Here is a 23,941-nt window from a genome sequence, read left to right as displayed (position 1 = left end):
TGCACCTCTGAGGTACTAACGTGCGGTATTTAGTACCAGTATGCACCTCTGAGGTACTAACGTGCACTCTTTTGTACTAGTATGCACCTCTGAGGTACTAGTATGCACTCTTTAGTACCAGTGTGCACATCTGAGGTACTAACGTGCACTCTTTAGTATGAGTATGCACCTCTGAGGTACTAACCTGCACTCTTTAGTACCATTATGCACCTCTGAGGTACTAACGTGCACTCTTTAGTACCAGTATGCACCTCTGAGGTACTAACGTGCACTCTTTAGTACCAGTATGCACCTCTGAGGTACTAATGTGCCCTCTTTAGTACCAGTGTGGACCTCTGAGGTCTTTAGTACCAGTATGCACCTCTGAGGTACTAACGTGCACTCTTTTGTACTAGTATGCACCTCTGAGGTACTAACATGCACTCTTTAGTACCAGTGTGCACCTCTGAGGTACTAACGTGCACTCTTTTGTACTAGTATGCACCTCTGAGGTACTAACATGCACTCTTTAGTACCAGTATGCACCTCTGAGGTCTTTAGTACCAGTGTGCACCTCTGAGGTACTAGTACGCACTCTTTAGTACCAGTATGCACCTCTGAGGTACTAACGTGCCCTCTTTAGTACCAGTATGCACCTCTGAGGTCTTTAGTACTAGTATGCACCTCTGAGGTACTAGTACGCACTCTTTAGTACCAGTATGCACCTCTGAGGCACTTACGTGCACTCTTTAGTACCAGTATGCACCTCTGAGGTACTAATGTGCACTCTTTAGTACCAGTATGCACCTCTGAGGTACTAACGTGCCCTCTTTAGTACCAGTATGCACCTCTGAGGTCTTTAGTACTAGTATGCACCTCTGAGGTACTAGTACGCACTCTTTAGTACCAGTATGCACCTCTGAGGCACTTACGTGCACTCTTTAGTACCAGTATGCACCTCTGAGGTACTAATGTGCACTCTTTAGTACCAGTATGCACCTCTGAGGTACTAACGTGCCCTCTGTAGTACCAGTATGCACCTCTGAGGTTTTTAGTACCAGTATGCACCTCTGAGGTACTAACGTGCACTCTTTTGTACTAGTATGCACCTCTGAGGTACTAGCATGCACTCTTTAGTACCAGTATGCACATCTGAGGTACTAACGTGCACTCTTTAGTACCATTATGCACCTCTGAGGTACTAACGTGCACTCTTTAGTACCAGTATGCACCTCTGAGGTACTAACGTGCGGTCTTTGGTACCAGCGTGCACATATGAGGCACTAGCATGCACTCTTTAGTACCAGTATGCACATCTGAGATACTACCATGCACTCTTTAGTACCAATATGTACTTTTGGGGTACTAATATTAACTATTTAGTTGCAAAGGTGTACTTTTTAAAGGGACAGCTGACCTTTTTTGATTGTGTATTTGACAGGCTGTGCTTTTGGTGCACAAACTGGAAACTTTAGTGCATGACAAACAGAGACTACAAGAAAGTTTTTGGAGAATTTGCATTATATAGATGTTTTTTCACATAGTTAATATTAAGTTTATCAAAAAGGTTTAATGCAGGCCAATAGCAATAAAATTTAAACATAATATTGTCAGCATTTTTATTTTGCTTTATTTTACGTTTTTTTACCCCAAAAGGGCTAACAGTGCATTCAAGATTTAATTTATTTTAAAAGCTTATGTTAGATAAAATTTTTAAGACATTCAAATGTAAAAAATCAAGTAAAGAGAGTATATATCTTCCTCTTTATTTGCATAGGTACTGAATGTTGACTGCAATTTAATTTATGAAAAAAAGGATTGTAGCTAAAATAGCAAGTACATATTATAATGTATTGTTCAAAATGATTGTATGTATTTTCTTTCTGCGGCAGGTGGAAATGTGATCTGCACCTTTAAGAGGATCCCAGGGGGCAAAGGGAGGGTCGGGTTTGTCAAGTGGATGACTGACAATCAGAACTATGCCAGGCTTGTTAAAAAGGAAAACACAGCCGTTCACGCAGGTACAAGCACAAGCCATCATGACAGAGGTGTGATGGAGGAAGTATTCTGTTGAAAATCAGGCAATAAATTTGTTCAGATTTGTTCCCTGCCGGTACAACTGTGGGGGTGTATTTTAATTAGGGACTGTGTGAGGTTTGCGGTTCAGTGAGCACTGTGACTGTGTGCTATCTGTGACACGTTCTAGACACTCTCCGGTTAATGGTATAATCATCTATAGATGCTTTGGCAGGTTTGATCTTTAAGCCCAAGAATCAGAGACCCTCGGTAAGCCTGCAGATCGATCTAATACCACGCTACTTGTGGTATGCTGAGGTACGTTATACTAAAATTGATTACAAAGACAAAAAACAGAGCAATCATCCAAAAAATAACTATAATACCACCTTGTTATTTTACAGTAGCAAGTGTGGGCTTTACACCGAGCTGATATTGCATCTCAGCTCTTTGTTGAAGGTGTTTCTCACGGAGGTTGGGGCCAAGTTCACGTACGCAGCAGGAAATGACAGAGAACGGGGAGTGAATGTTGCACTCTCGCATGACGCCGGGCGGTCGGGGCACCAGCGGCTGGAGAATTGTCAGTCGGTGTCTGGGAGGTGTGACTCGTATGACATTCACGTCCTCCGCAATTATCACTGCTATGATGTGCGAGCATTAATGATGTATGAACGTTCAGTAGGAGGTTGGGGGAGGATGGGAGTCTGGGATCTCAAGACCTCATTATCTGGAGGAAACTGAAAGAAAGGTGAACTTTGCCAGCTTTGGTCTACTTAAGCATGCAACATGTTTGGGATTTAATGTCAGCATTAATTTAACAAAATTAGCTTTTAACTTTATATATACATGTGCCTGGTCTGAGTTAGATGCATTAATTAGCATTTGTAATCGTACCTCAAATTTTTATCCGTCTGACTTTAAAATAACTTCATTTACATTTACGCTTTTGGCAGATGCTTATATCTAAAGTGACTTACAATGCATTCAAGCTATACATTTTATCAGTATGTGTTTCGAATCTATTGCGCTGGTAACACAATGCTCTTCCAGTGGTGCTTAAGCAATGGTTCTCAAACTTTGCGGTGTGCGTATGGAATGGCCACTTATTTTTTCTCTTTATGAAATAAAATTGTTCCTGTAGCTAAACTGATAGAGTATTTTGTTAGCAGTACAAAAGGTCATGGGTTTGACTCATAGGGAACACACAAACTGATAAAATGTATAACTTGCACTGTAAGTGACTTTGGATAAAAGCTTCTGCCAAATGTGTAAATCTAAATTGTCTCATTATGCAAATACTAAATGGTCCCTAGCTGTCAATGGACCATACCCTTTTAAAAATCACACCGTGTCACATAAAGAGTTTATATTAGTATCTCAGAAGTAAATATTGGTATCATATGTACGCTAACCCAGTGGCGAGGGTGGCACTGGCCCACTCAAATTGATGGCTGGCCCACCCAGTCAGAAGAGACACTAAATTAAAGCAAAAGAAATCACAAATAAATTATAATATCCTCTTTGGAAACACTTTACTTGAAGGGCTGTTCATAAGACCAACATGACACCGTCATAGTCACGTGTCATGAACATTGAGGAGATTTTATGCACTTTTATGACAATTGTCATTAAGTGTCATTTTTTAATACAAAGATGCATTTTTTGTCTTTATGAAAACGTGACATTAACCAATACATCATAACTTGTCATAAACATGACATAGCAGAATAATAATCAAACAACCAAGCTTTATGGGTTAACATTACATTAAACTGTCATTTAAATGGCATTAAGTGTTAATACTATGTCAAATGATTTTTAACACCTTAACAAAATGTAACAGACACGTATAAATATTATACTTTATGTATGTGCACAATACATAAAAAACGAACAACTAACAGAACTTGTTCTTCCTCACACAGAAGTTTCTGAAATTTTTCTAGAAGAAAAAATAGCAAAACATTTTAATCAATTTAATTTATTGTAATTAACTTTGCAGCAATATGGACCCAAAGCTGCATGGCCAACCCATTATTGTACTGTTTTCATTTAATTTTAGGTGAATCGGTCTCCAAATGCAATTAAGTATACTTTTATCAATTTTAATTATTATTATTATTATTATTATTAATTATTATTATTATTATTATTATTATTATTATTATTGAATGATTGATTTTATTTGTTAAACATGATGTTGTTATAAAACTGTTTGATAGAGTATTTACTAGTGCTGGGCAAAGATTAATCTCAATTATTCGCATACAAAATAAAAGTGATTTTTGGCATAATATACTGTATGTGCGTGTACTGTGTCTAATTATTATGTATATTTAACCACACACACATTCATATATTCACTTCAGAATTGTTTTACTTATATATACATTTTTTATTTATATTTAATATAGAATATATAAAAATATAAATAAATATATATAAACATGTAAATGTTTCTTAAATACATACATGAATGTGTGTGTATTTATTTATACATAATAATTACACACAGCACATACTCATATATTATGCCAAAAATCACTTTTATTTTGTATGCGATTAATCGCGATTAATCTTTGCCCAGCACTAGTATTTACACTTAATGACATTTTAATAAAAAATTATATTTGTACCACTGTAGTTGAGGTCAAGAAAAATATTCATGATGCTGTTATAAAACTATTTGACTATTTGAAGTATTAACACTTTTATATACATATTCTAATAACAAATTCAATTTGTATCACTAGTAAAAATGGTCAGTTATGTTGTTTTGGTAATGTCAAGTTGTCATGACATGAAGTTATAATGTATTGGTGATGATGTACAATGTCATCTTTGCATTAAAAATAACAAAAAATCTCTTTCATGTTCATAGCACGTGTCATGTCATGATTATAAATCTGTCTTATGAACACCCCTTCAAGCAAAGTGTTACCATCTCTTTAATAATAATCACTAAAATAAGCATAATTCAGAAAGAACTAACTATTTATATAGAAACTTTATAATTTGCATGTGTTTTTAAACCTTGCAAATGTTAACATTTAAGCGATTTAAACAATTTGAGCACAAAATGTTAAAATGAGCCATTTTTTGTGTGCACAGATGCACACACATACTCACATGGACACACACTCATAAGCGCAAGCACGGAGACAATAAGCAGGTTTAATAAGCACCCAAACACAGAATCTCTGCGCTTGACTGGACACGACAACATACACCCAAAATTGTCTCGAAATACCACAATCTTGTTATTTCATAGAAACAGTCAGTTATGTCTTGAACGCAAACAGTTCAGCAAGATATCATATGTGTGTCAGTAAATGGATCCATGCTTATCCGGTCTTAATGTGGCAGTTCCCTCAAGAAATCTGCTTATGTTTGTGTCTTTATGTTAATCAAACTAACAAAAAAAATCACTTCTGTAGCTTTAAAAAGATTAATTATATTTCATTTATAGGATGAAGAAGTGTTATTATTCATTTGATGCTATTTCTGTTCCTAAATACTACTGTTGTACTCTATTTGTAACTTTGTTCCTTTCTATTTCCATATCAGGGTTTCCAGCAGAAAATGTGTTAGTTAAGGTGGTCGTGGCCGGAGGCACGGCAATCAAAGGGGGGTGGGGCGGGGAGTACGCGTCATGATGAAAATGAAAATATTTTTATTAAAAACACTCAAATGAAACTTAACTTTGAAGAAACTATGACAGAAAATGAACGCATACTAGATTATTAACGAATTAAATGTTTTAACAGATACCCTGTAATGGGAACAGCTGCGTTATGAAGTGAAACTAAAGGGTTAATAAACACAAACTGAAGCGGATGTTGTAGAACGTCTGGCGAACGATGATAGATAGCACGAAGATTGTAAAAACGGATTATTTCCCACTATTAATTACATTATCTTAAAGGAGTGTAACTAGCATGTAAATGAAACCAAAACATAAGTCCACTTACAGTTCTCCGGACACGTATTTTATCATCTTCCAGACAGTGACCACGTTTTTCTCTCATTTGGCCGTGTGGTGACGTGCCCGCTTGCGGTGTGAAGTGCGTCCGCGCTATTCTTCGAGATGCACTTGACGGCCTTTTTATGGATGACCTAGTTAAGGCGGTAGGGTTTCCCAGCTTAGGCGGGCCGCCCGAACTGCAAAGTGCTGCGAGAAACCCTGCATATGCTTACAATTTCTTGATTTGTTCATATCTTATTTTCTATATTTCCATTTCTTGCTCAAAAAACGTAATGTAATCTGTTTAACCACTATATTGTAAAAATATGTAATTTACGAGTAGGCATTGAGGTTGAACATATTTTACGGAGGTCCACTCAGTTTAAAATTTCTGGCCTCGCCACTGCCCGTATGGTAGCCTACATGTAAGGACCTTGTTGTGTTACAGCTTGGGACCATTTTTTGACCATTCTTACAAGAATGAAAAAACAAATTTTTGTTGACTGTGAGTTTAAAAAGGGAACACTATGTATTATTCCCGACTCTTTAGCATTAGTAAAATATTCTCTTTCTTTCCAGAAAATGAATCCCAATTAAGTTGAAATAGAAAACTTGACCTAACAAGGCTGGACTGTGGCCCTTTTCCCGAAACAGACAAGATGTCTGATTATCACTAATTAAAAATGATTAAGCACCTACTTACCTGCGTCGATATCCATTGATTGAGAGGAATGCTGATGCAGGGAACATTCTGGATGAATTCCAAAGCACTTTTAAATTTCTACACACAAATCGGAGTGGATGCTCATTGACGGAAACAGCAATCATTAAAGCTCTTTGCTTTGTTTCCTACTTTAGAGTTTAGAGGCCTCTTGGATCCGTCTGATTCCTCAGACGCTCGCGAGTTGCGTGCCATTAATTGAAAGCGGTGGAAAGTGTGACGGTAGTCTATTTTCGTCTTTCAGCCAGCTGAAAAAGTCATTCGTCATATTTTACCGTGGACAGAGATTGGCAAAAACTGCAAACCTTTGCATATAAGTGAAGAGAGGCTGAGTTTATAGCTTGGAAATTTTCATTTTAAGGCTGAATAGAAGCGCTTCATTGATATGCTACTGTAGGTGTTTGTGGGTCTAAATTTATTTGTGAACACAAGCATGACTTACTTTTCACTCACCAGATGTTATCCAAAATATTGTTACATCAACATTTAATGAAACTACCCTCTAAAAAATACTGGGTTGTTTTCAACCTAACGTTGGGTCAAAAAGGGACGAGCCCAGCTGTTGGGTTAAATTAACCGAGAAAATGTTTATATTTGACCAAACAATGGGTTAGGAAAAGCATATAAAAGCAAGCATAGTAATAATGTAATGTATACAGTAAAGTAGTAAGTTAAGCCAAAGATGGCGGACTCTCCAGGGGATGAAACCCCCCCTAGGTGAAAAACCCTCCTGGCTAGTCCAGGGGGAAAACTCCTAAGAGGAGAAAAACCCCTGAGAGAGATACATATATATTTATATATATAAATACTTTCAGGGTAAGTGAATGGGTAAGCAAATTAAACTGGTTCTGCCGGTGGTCACTGGTCAGGCATCGGCTGGGCATCACGTTGAAGGACGGTCAGTAGATCAGTGGTTTGATGACATTCACAGCAGCAGGAACTGGGTCTGTTTGTCTTATTGTCCTCTGGGTCGAGGATGAGACATGGAGAGAGAAACAGAATCCTATTAGCGTAGGGGCCGTTCACATGTAATGCAAGTGTCATACATTATTGTGGTTCAAGTCAGCTCAGTTCCAGACAGGCTAACTATTGCGGCATAAGTATATTACCCAGATGAGTTACACTGAAAAAAAATGATTCATTGAATTTAATCAATTTTTTTAAGGTAAGTGGTTGCAATCAATTTATTTAAGCTACATTTAAACAAAAAAGATTAGTAAAGCAAAGTAAAATATAAAACTTTTGTTTAAATGTAGCTTAAATAAATTGATTGCAACCACTTACCTTAAAAAATGTATTAAATTCAATGAATCATTTTTTTCAGTGTATGTGAATGCTTTGTTCTAGACAAACCAACTATTACGGCATAAGTACATTTACTGGACATTTTATGTGAATGCTTTGTTAAAGAAGAATGTCTTAAGTTTAGATTTAAATTGATCGACTGTGTCTGATACTCGAACATTATTTGGTAAATCCTTCCAGAGCTTAGGGGCTAAGAAGGAAAAGGATCTACCACCTTTAGACACTTTTGATATTCTACGGATAATTAAGTGACCAGAATTTTGTGATCGCAGTGTACGTGATGGATTGTATTCTGATAGTAATTCTTTAATATACGAGGGTGCTAGGCCCTTTAAGGCTTTGTAGGTGATTAGTAATATTTTAAATTGTAAAAATATTACTAATATTACTAACTTCTCACTCGGCCATTCAATCACAGTGGAGGAGGGACGGGACAAATATCACAACAAACAACCGGCGCATTGTTCAACGACTGATAAACAAAGCAGAAGTATCATAGCAACTCATAAAAGCTGGCAAGCGCCTACAGTCGGCATCCGCCTGCCGTTTTCAGCCGTGTTTAAATGCTTTGGTGTGCACGCCCCCTTAATCTTACCTTTGACATGAATGTTGAAAATATGAAAAGATATGAATATTTCATAGATTTGCTTTCTAAGGTGTGCTGGTGTGTGTTTTACTCTGTAAGGCTGGAACAGATGGTGTGGTCCAACCTTAACACTAAAGGGAATGGTTGCTGTTTTTACTGTTGTGTTAAGAGTCCTACCAAGATGAGAAGAGAGTTTTCAACAACCGTTTCCAGCGAAACTCATATCCATAATTAATAAAGGCTTGAGGTAAGAGAGCATTACTATAGTGGGAGAGTCTCGGCTCAGGCATCAAATATTTGATGATTGGTTTTGATTATTAAAGCATCTAATAAATGTCTGCTCACTGCAAATGTATTAATTATAATGTTATGAAGACAGCTCCCTCATGGAAACGTACAAGGAATGTACCAATGTCAATTAATTTGTCTTATCACATTAAAATGCCTCTCCGGAGGATGCGTTTATGAAAAGCAGCATAGGAAATAGTCTGAGCAGTGTGCAAGGTTCATTTTGCTGATCTATAACGGTATAAAGCAGCATGTTTGTGATGTGTTCATCTGGCTTGTTGTGTCCATGGAAACAACAGCAACAGGATGCTGTGTACAGTGCATTAGAGATGATAGCTCAATGATATGCTGGGAGTGTAAGACTGAAGGCACAAGCGCAGTCACGCACACACATATACTTCTGAATCTATATTAATAGGACTTCTACCAGATGAAATGGTTTTCATACTAGGACGATGATGTTTACTATTGTATACTCCAGGGCTGCACGATATTGAAGAAAAATGTGATATGTGAAAAAGGTACAAAAGCTTTCACTGGGGAGATACATTTTAAAAAATACCAAAAATGTGTATATTAGTGCCTAAAATGTACATATTTGTACCTAAATGTACTTCAAATATAGGGGTGAGCGCGCGGGGCACAAACTAAAACGGGGTTAATTGTAACGCAGCTACTTGACATATTTCTACAGGGCCGATCGCTTTTGGTCTTTTTCTCTTACTGTCAGAAGATCTCCTGTCAATTTGTGAAAAGTTTTGATGTGTTTTGTTAAGATATTGAACAAAGAGTGTTTTGGAGGCATGGAAGTAAATTTCTTCATCTTAAGTTTTTTTTATTTCTGAGTTGGGTGTGTAAGTCACCAAATCCAACCTTATATTATTTTAATCACTGTCTTGTTATCTAAAACATAACACCATTTTGAAACATTTCAGCAACTCCTAGTAATTGATTGCTGGGATTAGTTGGGTTAGTTGTCACACAGTGTTACAATTAAGCCTCGGCTATACAATGATAATGAAATGAAAACAAGGCAAATACTCAAAAAGATAACTGTTAATACAATATCAGGGGAAATAACTCACAATTATTATTTTTCGTCTTTATTGTGCAGCCCTTTCAAAATAATCTATTTATATGCGTTGATGAATAATACAAGGATGGTTAGATGAAGGATCATGGATGGATGAATGTGTGGATATCTATCTATTATAGGCAGATATATAAACAATATCCACCTTTAGTATATAAACAGAATTTTATTGAATCATTTGTCTTTTAACCTAATTTTCTAGGTGTTACAACAAACCCTCTTGTTACAATGAACCCAACCTATGGGGTAACGTTTGCACTCTTGTCACTTTCAGTGTAATTGTAAAATAACGGTAGGTCCCAGAAACAAACTTTAAATATTCATTTGTAGCAGAGATGTGTGTGTTGGTTGTGTAAAAAAATATTAATCTAACTTAAATATTTTTTAAATGATTGAGCCAAAGTCAAAAACCGTTAGTTTGTTCCCCGCTCTTCCCTACTGTCTTTTATAATTTTGTAAGTTTGTATAATCAAATTAAATTACAGGAAAATATTTACCACTAAAAATGATACAACCAATATACTTTGAGATTACTCTGGGAAAATAAAGCATCGCATCAGTCTTGAACTTTGACTGTATATAATTTTTTGAAGTAAAACGATTCAGTTATTGCTAACTATTGTGATATGCACATTTGCACATTTTCAGGTCACTGTGAAAAAAATTGATCAATTTGTTTAATTGGTAACGCCTAAAATGTGTTTTGTTTTTTACTTACATTTTCTCACTTTAAGTAAATATTGTACTCTGTAAAAATGCAGCATTTTGTCAAATCAACATAATATGTGAAGTTAATAAATAAATAAATAAATAAATAAATAAATATATATATATATATATATTACTTAAAGGGACACTTCATCCATTTGCATTAAGCTGTGTATAGTTAGAAACCCAGTCATGTTTTTGAATGGTCATGCATCATTCCCTCTGTTTCCCCTGAGACAGGAGAAATATGGATTTCAGTGTTGCACTTCCTTTTTTCAATGATGTAAAAATTATCATTTTGCATCAGTGGCGGATGCAGAATGTGACATATGGGTGGGCATGGATTAAGTCGAGGTGGGCCTGAATCTATGTGTGTCAGTTTTGAATAAGAAACTATAACAAGCCTATAAAATTCGTCAAAACTTCACGAATCACAAGCGTATTGGTGAGAACACTAATTTAAACAGCCCACACACACACACACACACACACCCACACACACATACACGAACTGCACGTCACATGTTTGACATTATTGATACTTTAAATTGTAATGCAACGTGACATTAATTAAGCCTTTTTGGTAAAAAAAAGTTATTGGGCTGTCATAGCCTACAAAAAAAGAACCTGCACACAGTGACAAGAAATATAAATGAACACAAAAAACCTAATACTTTTTTAAATAGCCTATTAAAGGTGCAGTGTGTAAATTTTAGCGGCATCTAGTGGTGAGGTTGCGAATTGCAACCAATGGCTTAATCCACTGCTCACCCCTCGCTTTTGAAACACATAGAAAAGCTACGGTAGCTGCAACCGGACAAACATGTCATCGTCAGAGACAACTTAGTAAAAAAGTTTGTCCGTTAAGGGCTTCTGTAGAAAAATGGCGCCACAAAATGGCGACTTCCATGTAAGGGGACCCTCGGTGTATGTAGATAAAAGGGTCTTGTTCTAAGTTAATAAACACATAACGGTTCATTATGAAAGGTCTTTATACACCCCTGATAATAGTTTTGTATATTATTTTGCATTTCTGTCAAGAGATCCTTCTAAAAATTGCACACTGCTCCTTTAAAGTGTTTGTTAAAAATAAATTAGGCAACTAAATGCTTAAAATTAAGCTTCTGAGGTTAAACGAAATGACAAATAAATAAACATTTAATTCACTTTTTGATGAGCACAAGAGCAAGCGGATAGCCTACTCGTGAAGAGCGGAGCCGAGGAGCGCGCATATCAGACGTGAACACGAAAGGAATAATGGGTTTAATTATGCTTTCACTTCATTTCCTGACAGTTTCACTTGTTAGTGAGGATAGTAATGATTGACAAGATGACGCTGAATTATAAACAATATTATTACCTAACTAAATCTGAGAGAATGCAACACATTACAATATTTTTTCCTCCGCAAGACGGGCAGGGCGCAGATACATTTTTGTAGCCCGACAGGAATTCGCCATAGCCCCGGGACGTCGGGCTAGCGGTTTTGCGAGCCCTGCATAGGTTTGTTTTTTATAAAGACTTTCTTTAAAGTGAATTTCGTTTTGTATAAATTGTATCTTAATATTAATCAATGTTTAATCAAACAATTGCCTCGATTTAATAAATAAGAAGCAAAGCAAGAACGTCGGGTGTGGTATAGATTGAAGTAAACCCACTATATCTGCAGCCTACGTCTTTCTGCTTTTAATGCATTTCTTAAATTAATATCTCAATAGTAGACTTATAGGTTGTTATGATAGGCTATTTGTTGCTTAAAAGCAATAGGCTATATTGTATAAAGTGTAGCAATAAACGTGGCGTGACTTATAGTGCTGAGTTACAGAGCTGGTAGGTTATATCAAACAACATCACTGTGATCAGATGATTTCTTTCTATTTTTTACCCCGCTGTACGTTTTCCAAAAGAAAAGTTCTCGAAGTGGCTGAAAGCTACTCGGGAATATTTTTCTCATTAGAACCATAATGTAACGCAACAATCAACTCCTTTATAATAGTTTTTGAATATATCATCAGGCTTACTTATAATTTTACTGTTTATAACATAACTATAGATAAAATACACCACATAACGTAGCAGTGGCGGCTGGTGACTTCTTTTTTTGAAGCTCACGATGCGAAGTTCGTCATAACATGTATGTAGCTTGTCATGTGTGTGGTTCGTCATTTCAAAATGTGTTCTGCGCTTTGAGAGATCGTGTGTGCATCACGTTTCATGCCAAAATAAGTGCCTGCTGCCTTGAACTTGAACTTGAAAGGAGACGCTCGCGTGTGCCAGATATTCGCACAATCTCATGCGTAATCAGAGTTTACTGTTGAGTGAGTGTCTTATGTGTATTTAGGGAACGCGAGCGTCTCTTTTATCATAAACGGTTTTGACGCGTCTCCAGCAGGCACTTATTTTGACAAAACACGTAATGCACACAGGATCTCTCCACACGTGTGACACATATTTTGGAAAAGGGAACCACACACGTGACAATCCGAACACTTATTATGAATTAGCGCTTCCTCGGAAGTGCAGTCACGAGCCGCCACTGTAACATTGTATCCATGTCTAACTATACAGAGTAGTATTTTTTTTATTTCTGATTTTATTTCTTATTTAAGTGTTAAAATTATTACATTTGAATAAACGATTAATCCAATTTATGAGACTAAGGACCACCAAAAACAAAAATGTGGCCCCTATTTTGCTATGGTAGCATAGCTTAACTCTTTCACCGCCATTGACGAGATATCTCGTCAATTAAGAGAAAACGCTTCCCCGCCAATGACGAGATTTTCCGTCTTTCCGCAATTCCGCTATTATCCACCAGGTGGCGCCCTTCCGCAACTTTTAAAAACACGGAAGTATTGCCCTATGGCAAGAGGCTGCATGTCCGTGTTTGTTTTAAAGATCGCTCTGAATGGGATCTCTATGAAAAGTCCATCACAAAAATGGAATTATGGAATTTTTGCTCAAAATGTGGTGTTTTTGCAGAAACCTACCCATATTCAAAAGCTGATTACAAAAGAACCACTGAAGGTAGGATGAAACGTTTTTTTTTTTTTTTTTTTTTGAAAGCAGAGGGTCTGTTCTTTCATTTGGTATATTGTATGTTTATATATTTAAAGAATAACATTTTCTGGAAGGCATTAAACTTTGGTTAAAATCATGGCGCTGGCTGGCAACTTTTTTTAAAAACGCTGGCGGTGAAAGAGTTAACAGTGGCTTCGTAGTAAAACCATGGTTTTACAAATGATAATAAATTTGCCAAAAAAATATGATTTTTGTAAAGGTTGAGGCATTATTGTATGACATTATTGTATGAAGTTCATCTTGATCCTTTTAGACCGATACACCTTATGGCAATTTCTACAAATGAATTTGTACGACCACGTTTGTACGTTTTTTTACAGTTGCAGTCCGGGCTCTGCTTACATGGCAGGAAAACCTTACAATGATTTCCTCATCTGTTCAGATAGCTGTACTGCTCCATATAATTACACTACTGACAGCTTGTGAAGGGTTTTGTCCAAACTAATTTTTATTTCAAAAAGCCTCTATGGGTGAAATTTAAAACATGGAGCCAAAACATACTACAAATTACTGATGAGTGTTTTTACTATCATTGTTTTATGTATTTTAATCTGATTAGGAAGATGTCTGTGTTTGTTAAACCTTTCCTTGAATGTTTTCTGTGTACAGCATCGGAAGAGAAGTGAAGTGTCTTTAATGCAAAGCGTAATTACTACAGGCTTCCTTTTGCTTACAGCTTGAGGAAAATAGAGGAATGGATAGACAAATGGTGTAATTAGAGGATTAGGAGGTCTCGGGTAATAGGGCAATAGCAGCACCCACAGCTAATTATCCTGTTTCCAATTTCCTGTTTTATGTGTGTGTACTATTCCAGGACAAACACAGCAAGTATCCTATACATCCCAGTACGTTAGATTTGATTGTTTTCTGTAATTAACACCCCGTCGGGGGTAAAACAATGCTTTTATTTTTGCCATTGGCAGGATGTGGATGCCTTTAGCATCGCACGGTAAAGCATTCATTACTACATAATGTTGCAACAACTCTGTACGCTCCACGTTCTTCCACGTCAACCGGTGATATACTGTATAAAACAGCAGTGTCTTACACCGGAGAGAGAAAGAGAAACAGCTGTCCATAAAGCACAGTTCATTATTTTTAGGAATAAATTTAGACACATTCAAATCTGCACGTATTGCCTAAAGCATCTTTCATTCCATCTGTAATTCTCTTCTTTTTTATTGGCATAACTCAATATTGAGCTTCACCCCCAAATCACATCCCGCGCACCTTTTAATTTTTTGCAGTTAACTTTCTCACCTGGAAACAATCCCTCGGAAAGAGAAACCTCATTCTGTCTGTCATATTTACTCTGCCGTTTCTCCTAAAATGAGCTTCATGCCGCCGTGGCTCACCTCCGTTGAACTGAAGCCACGAGAGCGAGCCGATGCAGCTTTCCATCACCCATCACGGAAAAAGAAAAGAGAGAGAGGGAGAAGAAAATTAATTAAATTGTGCAGGGACAAAGGCCTGAGACATAAAGGTCTGCTGTTAGCATTTTTCTAGCCCATTGATTCTTTGTTACAACTGCACATTATGGCTCCCAGAATCCTCATAAATCAATTTGCACACTATTGTCCTTTTCAGAGAGCCCCTTCCCAACGCCAAACTCGGCACTGCGGAGGTGACCGTAATCTATTGTTTGGATTTAAGAGCTCCGAGTCAACCCGAGACCCCGGGGCCTCGGGAGAGCGGCTAAATGAATCAGCTGCCCGGAGATTTTTTAAGCTTGGTTGACGCACGGGAAGAGAACGGCGGATCCGCAGGAATCCGTCTGTGTCTCGGGCATATGGGCGCTGTGTATTCCGCTCTAGCTACCTTGACCCACATATCAACAAGAGCATTGTCCAAATTCACTTGTTTTTCTGCGGCTTTGTTCCAGGCCAGATGTGCCCACGGTGTAACTGGGGAAAAGTCGTTCAAATGTGTGCGCTTGTGTGAATGTTCAGGAAATAAAAGTCATTTTAGTTCAGTCGTTTTGCACATTTGTAATGGATGAAATACGTTAAAAGTATTTGTAGTGAGCATACTTTACCTACATCACAAAATGCATCCTTAAAATTGAGTATATATAGACAGCAACTCTGCCTTGTGCTCCTCACATTTAGTGTTCATGCAATAAGGATTTAAAATACAGAGCATGCACAAACATCGTGCAATATATTTTTAAAATAAACAATCTTTTTTTATCTTTCAAAGCTGTTTGGCTGTGTCCGAAAGGCACCAGAAGGCAACAAGGCACTAAATCCAATGTTTGCATCACATTCTGTCTACAAAGATGCCTTCATCTGGTTGATATTTGAAAGTAGCATAGATGTATCCTTCGCTGCTTTTGAAATCCCCCAATCCTGTGCGTGGTTCGACGGTCGGTTCAAAAAAGTAAGTGGCATCTGAAGGAGCAGTTTAACGGAGTAAATTAAATTTGTAGGTCTGTCTGAAATTGGTTTCCATTTGTGCATGCAGTAACACTAAATGTTGAATTATTGACTGACTGGACAGGCTTTAACTTGAGCCCCAATGCATTCTGGGATTGTCTTTTCCATACAAGAGAAAATGCAATATTACTTTAAAATTTAGCTGTAATTGTAATCTACCTACACTGTAAAAAAATTCCGTAGAAATTACAATGTTATTGCAGCTGGGTTGCCGGTAATTTACCGTAGATTTAAATTTATGTTATTTACTGGCAAGAGTTTGTTCAAAGTTAAATACATTTTAAATATTAACAAGTCTTTATGTTTACAGAATAAAACTATACAATAACAGCCTCATGCAAAGCATTCTGGGAACCAAAAATCATCATCAACCTTTTTCTGTTTTTTGCTCCAGATTTTGTTTTCCAGAATGTTTTGCTTGATGCTGTTTTTTAGTTTTATTCAAAGACAAAGACTTATACATTTTTAATGTTCATTTAACTTTGAACAAAATGTTGCCAGTAAAAAACATAAATTTAAATCTACGGTAAGTTACCGGCAACCCAGCTGCAATTTCTACTGAATTTTTTTACAGTGTACGTAATTTGGTTATTGCAAACCGTTGCAATTTGTGACATTTCTTGCAGCTCTACCCTGCTCTAAACATCTACATTATTAGATTTGTTTAAATAATTTAGCCAATTTGAATCATTTAAAATAGTGAGGACCACCAAAAAACAAAATATTAGCTAACCCTGTACACACACAGTAAAAATGTTTTGTCTAAAATTGCTCTCATTCTCAGTAAAGCAACAAGTCTATCGAAAACTTTGATGTCTCTTAATTTCATGTTTCCCACGAGTCATGGGATTTCTGGAATATCAAGGAATTTTAAATAGTCTATTCCAGACATTGAAAGTCAGGGAATTTTATATATTTTTGTCATGGAAGTCAAGGAATATCAGGGATTTTTGTTTGTCGCTTTAAATTTTAGTTTCAATTCATCAATTTATCCGGTTTTTAAGTTGTGATGTAAGGAATGCCGTTTCCTGGTCCAGGGATCCAGTGTTTTCAAGTGAGACAATCTAAACAGCTGTTTATTGGCATAGTTTACTCATTTCAGGCTAAATTTTTATAAACTCATAGTGTGCACTACATTATCCATGCTCACGGCATCCTGGACATAGGTCATGGAAATTCAGCTTTTTATTAAGTGAAAGTCAGGCAATTTGACATTTGGCTTAGAGTGGGAATCCTGTCATTTGATTTTTTCCTAATTTAATGGAATTTCATTTGTTACAGTAACCATGGTTTAACTATGGTTTACAAAACCATGGTTATTTTGTGGTAACCATAGTTCTACCATAGTGTTTTTGTTTTAACTGTGGTAATACCATGGTTAATTTTCATAAGGGGAGGGCACAAGAAATTGTTTATAATGAACACAGTAATATTCAAATAATAAATGAAAATTGCCATCATCGGGACTTAATAAATTAATTCTTAAATCTTAGGGCAGAAATAACATTATAAACTTTTTCAAAGGATAGATGGAAGTAAATAAGAGAAGTTATAGATGTAAACAGATACAAAAATAGAAGATTACATTAAAATGTTGTATTTTTTGAGAAAATCTTGACTTTATATATGGACTACAAAAAATATGGTTTAACCTGATAAGGAACACTGTGCCATACACGGTACACCCCCTCCCTTGCACGTGAGGCTGCATTACGTCATTGTAACTTTGAAGCATTAAATCTTCAAAATATACATCGTTGGAAAGCTTAGACTTTAAGGAATCCATTAAGCGCACACACAAAGCATAATATGATTTTTAGCATTCATAAAACTGTAATCTAGTTGTTAGTTACATGAACCAGGCGGCGACGATTTAAGTTATTTACTTACCTTCAAAATCTTCCCTTTATCCGCTTCGGTGAAATTGTCCAAAACAAATTGTTCATAAATCCACAAAAGTCCAATGAAATGGAATATCCAAGCCTTTTAATCCAAAACGATTTGTTCATCTCACAATTTTGACGTTTCTGACCGAATTACGATATAAATAGTGTATGCAATTAGTTAACTAACGGACATTAGTTCGAATCTCACTTTTCATTCACGATTTATAATGAATATATTCGGATGTCACGTTTATTGTGCAATGTCTGAGGAACAAATACGCCCCCTTGTGGATTTTCAGCCGTTCCATAAGGGGCTACATGTTTTGATTCTTTTTTCGTGACATTATCACGAATTTCCGCATTTTTTTGAGATCGTATAACAAATTCCTGTTTTCGTGTGATTATCACGTATCAGATACTCAACTGTTTGGTCCTATTTTCTTACAGTTGTCACTTCGGTTAAGGGTTAGATTTACATAAAATGACATCCCTACCCAAACCCAACTCTAAGCCTAACGCCAGGCGACATATAAAAAAAATCAGAAAAAATAGTATAAACTATTTTAGTTGAGTAATCAATACGTGATAATCACACGAAAACAGGCATTCGTTATACGATCACGAAAAAAACTCGGAAATTCGAGATAATATCACGAAAAAATTATCAAAAATTTAGGAAAACTCATGAAACTGGGTAGGGTTTAAAAGGGTTCTCTTGCAGTAATGCTATAGACGGTTTCAGCAGTAACAACATAAACAAGCAGCTTTCGTGGTCCTCACGTAACTTCCGGTAAAGTCCGCTAAGAATAAATTACAACAAAGTACTTTAAACGTAGTTTATTTATATAACACATAAAATAATCGACACATAGATTACCTAGGAAAGCAAAACATTAGATTTTTTCGACGAGGTATTTGTTCAAGAGTTCAGTTAACAACTAAAAAACTGAAACCGGAAGTAAAGTTCGTATAAGACGCGCATGGCGTCACCGCACGTGCGTCCAATGAAATCCCCATTTTGGTTTTCCAAAAACCTTTGAAGTTAGGTCTTAGGTTTTTGAATAATTAATTTCTTTCTTCTGAAAAAACATTTCCCCAAAGATACATTTATTTAACAGAATGGTTGTGTTGATGTTAAAGGTTCTTTATATAGCCTTTCATTTCTTGAACCTGTTGCTTGTTCTGTGCTCTTTTTTTCTTGTTGGAAATGTTCCCACTTTAGTTCTGACTCTTAACAAACCCTGTGACTGATGAAGTAGAGGCTATTGAAATAAATCACCCAGTTCTCCTACTTCTTACATTCTCTCTCACTTTTAAAATCATCATTTGATAAGTGGCACAATCAACATTTTTGACTTTGACATCCCTGACATTACACAACCCAGGTGCTCTTCTGCTAACTGAGAAAAGGGCCACTTCATCCGGTTTTTCTTCTCCACCATGCTGTCTGAGTTCACCTCACTTGTACTGACCTCTTAGCACGGGCCAGGTCCAATTCGGTCTAGTGTTTTTCCTGATTCGCAGGAATTAGATTAGCGTCCGTGCACAGCTGCATGTGCCTCCCTGAAATCACAATGCGTGTCATCGAAAGGTCAGAAATTCTCAAGGGCGGGTCAGTTGTACCTCTTGTTCGAAATGCATGGAATTGTACTGGGAGACGGAAAAAAGGTACAATTATTTCACAAGAGTTACTGAGCTCTGTCTAGAAGTAGGTTTTTTGGAGTGTGAATTATGCAAACGCATTGTCTAAAAAATGTGAAATTATTTCACCTTTCATTATCAAAAATGAAGAAGGTAATAGGTGCAAAGCCCCAGATGATGTTCTTGCTATTTTTATTAGCTAACTTGTGTAATTCACAGAGTGAGCAGTGGATCAGTTTTTTTAAACTATGCAAACTATGTCACTAGTTTAACGTGTCTACTAGAGGTTGACCGATAGTGGATTTTATAGATACCAGTGATACAGGCCATAACAACAGGGCTGTATATTGATTATTCACAACTAATCATTTGCAAATAAAAATATTTTGTTTACATCATGTGTTCGTACCGTATTTAATAATTATGGGTATATAAATACACATGCATGCATGCATAAAAAATCTATATATTAAGTATTCATATTAATATATAATATAAATTATAAGTAAATATAAAAATGTATATACACACGTAAATATTTCTTAAATATATATACATGCATGTGCGTGTATTTATATATAGATAAGTTGGTCCCTGCTTTGCCGATAACCGATTAATCGACCAATGGTTATAACATAGCAGCTGCAAATAGTTTGCTGTCTCTCGTTATTAACTTTAAATATGGATAAATCATGGATAAAAGTAACCAGCTGGATATAAACTAATGCAAATTGATGAAAATAATCATGACATGAAGCATTTGGGTTGGATTTATCTGCATGTATTTTTGTGTAACTGCTAATATTAATGTCCTTTTAGCCTTGACGAAAAACTTAGGTTCCTACTGTTGTTTCTTTGCTGATGCAGCATCTAGTCAGCAAACTATTTACTTCATAATGATATGAAGCTACGGACTTAGTTATTTTTGCAACTGACCTTAATGCCCATGCATTTGTCCTTATTGTATGAGTTTCCTTTTAAGACGGGGAGAGTCTTTAAATAAATCATGCAATGCGATTTACTAAGGTTTGCGCTCGTCAATTTACGGGGTTTTTGCGCTATTATTTAATTTCTAAAATGCATGTTGTAAACCCTCTGCTAAATTGCACTAATTTTAAAGGGGACATTTCACTAGACTTTTGTAAGATGTCAAAAAAATATATTTGCCGTCCCCAGAGTGCATATGTGAAGTTCTAGCTCAAAATACCATATAGATCATTTATTATAGCATGTTAAAATTGCCATTTTGGATGTCTTTTTAAAAGCAAATGAGCTGATCTCTGCACTAAATGGCAGTGCCGTGGTTGGATAGTGCAGATTAAGGGGGCGGTATTATCCCCTTCTGACATCACAAGGGAGCCATATTTTAATTACCTATTTTTTCACATGCTTGCAGAGAGTGGTTTACCAAAGCTAAGTTACTGGGTTGATCTTTTTCACATTTTTAGGTTGATAGAAGCACTGGGGAACCAATTATAGCACTTAAACTTGGAAAAAGCCAGATTTTAATGATATGTACCCTTCAAAAGATAATGTTTTTAGACAGAGATAGATGTTTGCTGTGGTCAATAACTCACAAGTGTGGTCTATCAAGGTGTAATTTTGAACACGTTAAACGACTTTAGTATAATTTCACTTTAAACATAAGTAGCGCATTAAGTACCTGTCAGCTGGGACGAAAGTAGCACAACAGAACATTTTTTTGTGTTACATTTGTTTTTAATAAATATACATGACTATGACCTTGTTAATATGTAACTGCACATATATTTTTTAATTTATCTTTGCAAAAAAATACATTTTAAATTTCAGTTTCATCAAATGTTTCAATAACAACCCGACAGTACAAACTTGACTTGTTGAGACTAAAAAAAAATTAACAGTATGAATACTATGAAAATTAAATTAAATCAAATTAGAATAATATACATTTTCAACATAATGCAACCGTATTAGCAGCGAGACAAAAGTAAAAAGTTGTACTTTCGTCCCGACACGATCTCCTCACATTTAAACACGATTTACTTTTATTTGGAAAAACTCTAAGAAGTCAAACTTCAGGATGTGTTACAGCACTAAATAACCTGTAGATTGATCAGTACTGTAACACAGTGGTTCTCAAACTGGGGGTCGGGGCCCCCAGGGGGGCCGCGAGATGGTGCCAGGGGGGCCCCAGTTTTATGACATTTTATAAAATAAATTCATTTATTATGACTTCTGTGCAATATTAAACCTAAAAAAATAAGACTAATAACCAACAGCACTACTTCGTATCATTTAATATGTTTTGTTTAATCAAAAGTTGAGTTTTAAAACAGTTTCTTGTCATAAATTTTCTTTGGGGGGGCCGCAAAGGAATGCGCCATCCAAAAGGGGGGCCGCAAGCTGAAAAAGTTTGAAAACCACTGCTGTAACACATGAAACCAGAAACCAGAAATGCATTATAATTAAAAAATAACTTCTTTAGAAACTACTTATGGTTAAAAACAGCTTTCTGGACCTACACGCGCAAAGCGGTGAAGCAAATAACGCAATATTTGTCAGCTCTGTCAAGGGTTGCGTGCTAAAGATCATGTCATAGTTTGGAATGCAAATGTAGTCAGGGCTCGGAGAAAATTGCTTTGTTACTTTCATCCCGCGTTACCTTCATCCCGGTTCTCCCGTACTTCTTGAATGGGGGCCCTTCCCAGTGACAGCTAGGGACCTTAATTTTTTATAATCATGTAGTCATGTTACATTTTATGTATGTAAATAATACATCTGATAAACTATTCATTTGTCAGAGTTAAATATTGTTTAATAGCTTAATTCTATGATCCACATTTTATTGGAATTACGATTACAATGAACAATCTGGGCTGTTTATGTCTTTTAATTCAGTAACTCTTTGTTTTAATAGCTTTGGTCATAACTCTATAATGGATCCATTTGTGGCTTTGTTGTTGATGACAGATAAATTATTTAAATAACTAAACACACCATATTTTCTTGTAAAATATTAACAGTGACTACGATAACATTTTATGTTACGTTAACATTTCTTGGTAGATTGCATCGGTAATTATCAGATTTTTGCTCCTGTGTTCCTGAACATTACTAACATTACTCTCTCCTGTTTAGTAAATCTGATGCTTTATATGATCAAAGCATGATTGATGTATTTTGTCTGACACACATGAAGGGGGTGGAAATGACATTTTACATTTATTGAATAAATTGACACTTCTGTCTTCGTAAAGCTATTTTCAAAGTTTGCATTTTATGTATAATATTTGACACTGCTTGCATGATTTGACAAATTGACACAATAAATGTATTCTTTTCACAAATTATATCAAACTTGATTTCTCTTTGTTTCCTTCGCACATCACGTCTCATATTTCACCTCAGGCACGCTCTTCACTGACACCGCTGTCTCCATGGTAACGCTATACACTAACTGGTCGTTGTAGATGTGAAATCTCACTTTGCGGAGCTGTTGCATATGGTTATTCCTGTCCAATATTTACCCAGCATGGGTTAAAAACAACCCGGCCATTTTTAGAGAACAACCTCAAACTGTTAAGCTGTTAAGAAGTTCAACTTTGTCTGACTAATTATGATGCAAAGGTGAAAAATCTGGTAACATTGTGCTGGTTTAGACAGTTTTTCTGTGCACAGACCCTTGGGAATATTCTCCAGCTGGCAGAGAGGTGCTCATATGTGATGGTGAGGTTACACAAAAGTCTCGCTTTCCTTCTCTCTCCTCATCAGCAACTTTATGTGCTGTTATATAAAGAAAGAAAGAAGCGTTTCTGCATCTCCCATCATTACCCAGTTTAGATCCCGGGCAAGCACGATCCATCAGTTTCATCAGCATCATTATTCGCAAACACGCAGATGAGAGCAGCGGTTCACTTTGAGCTCAGCTCTCACCTGTTTCCACCCAGCCGTTCCCGCACACCGAAGGATGTGTCGTGGTGAGAGAATTTCAATCGAGGACGCGGCGGGGTGTCGGCCTCATTTAAACAGTAGGGGTGTTTAAAGCCAGGGTTGGGAAAGGACACAAGGTTACCTCAGTAATATGCCACTGATATGAGTTTTCCGCACCTTTCTTTGTTACATTTCTTCGCCTTTATAAGTAGCTATTTTGTTTTTTATTCCCTGTGCAATTTCGAGACATCATCCACGTCTCGAGACTCTCTGCAATGTGCGCTCGGACCAGGAGTCAAGGGTAGCGACGGTCCCACCCGTCAGCA

The 23,941-nt window shown here is 36.4% G+C and overlaps 1 long non-coding RNA gene across 1 annotated transcript in view; it reads left to right on the top strand.

Annotated features, from left to right (window-relative positions):
• The first annotated feature begins 8,620 nt into the window (after nt 1–8,620).
• Nucleotides 8,621–23,941, top strand: part of LOC129422933 (uncharacterized) — an 85,477-nt gene continuing 70,156 nt past the window's right edge. The window contains exon 1 of the long non-coding RNA XR_008637587.2: nt 8,621–8,818. This is a non-coding gene — a long non-coding RNA (uncharacterized lncRNA). The remainder of the gene's footprint in view (nt 8,819–23,941) is intronic.

The sequence above is a fragment of the Misgurnus anguillicaudatus genome, chromosome 16, assembly GCF_027580225.2.
Source record: "Misgurnus anguillicaudatus chromosome 16, ASM2758022v2, whole genome shotgun sequence".
NCBI lineage: Eukaryota > Metazoa > Chordata > Actinopteri > Cypriniformes > Cobitidae > Misgurnus > Misgurnus anguillicaudatus.
This window is presented reverse-complemented; position numbering and strand designations above follow the sequence as displayed.